Raw genomic sequence first — 1,150 nt, forward strand, 5'->3', positions numbered from 1 at the left:
GGGGGGGGGGGGGGGAAGTGCACGGGATTATGGCGATGGCACACAGGTGACTTGGTGATGGGACACCCACGGGGATTACAACTGAGACGGAAAAAAATGTACAAAATGATGTAAAAATATAAAGAATGGAGTCAGAGAACTAATGAAACAATTTCCAGACCTATTTTAAAGTTAAAGTAATCAACAGAGTGGAATTAATGACAGAAAAGAAAGCAGTGAAACAGCAAAGCTTTGACTTCCTAGAAACATGGATGGATAATTGGTTTTCCACAATTCTACAAGGACAACTTGGGGGAGGGGGGGGAGTTCATCTCATCAAAAAAAAAAAAATCCAAATTACTGGATATTAAGAGACAATAAAATCTTTTGTTCCATATCTTGTACCACTTACAAATATTAAATGTGTAGACTGTAATAAAAAAAAAAAAAACCTTTGTGACCTTCTTTGTGACCTTTAGAAAGGCAAACTTTTCTTAGGAAACAACACAAAGCATTATCTATAACCGAACAAACTGATAAATTGAACTTCATGAAATTTAAAAACCTCTGTTCTTTGAAAGACACTATTAAGACAATGAAAGGACAAACCATAGATGAAAGAAAAAATCTACACATTATGAAAGTGCTGAAGAATTTAGATTCAGAACACATGAGGATTTTTCAAAATTCAGTAAGATACCAAGCCACAAAATTTGCAGTGTACAAAAACTTTGCACATTCTACCAAAGGAGACATGTAAGTGACAAGCATATGACCAGATATTCAACACCAGTAGTCATTAGGGAAGTAAAAACATCTAAAGGACTAGGAGCTATCACTACACATCCATTAGAATAGCTATACTTAAGGTGCTGGGAATTAGAAAAAGTAGAATTGTCACTTTGTAGAAGATATATATATATATTTTAAATGTGACACACCTATGATATGATCCCACCATTCAAGTCTTTGATTCATAGGGCAGGTTTACTCAAGAGAAACAAGAAAATATGTGCATATAAATACATGAACAAAAATACCTGTGGCAGCCTGACATAATTCCCTCAAAATGGAAACAGGCAAATGTACACAAAAAGGTGATGGATAAATAAATCATGGTATGTCTGTACAATCGAATACATCTCCACCACAAAAAAAAAAAAAAAAAAAA

The sequence above is a fragment of the Condylura cristata genome, unplaced genomic scaffold, assembly GCF_000260355.1.
Source record: "Condylura cristata isolate star-nosed mole 26May11 unplaced genomic scaffold, ConCri1.0 scaffold00027, whole genome shotgun sequence".
In the NCBI taxonomy this organism is placed as follows: Eukaryota; Metazoa; Chordata; class Mammalia; order Eulipotyphla; family Talpidae; genus Condylura; species Condylura cristata.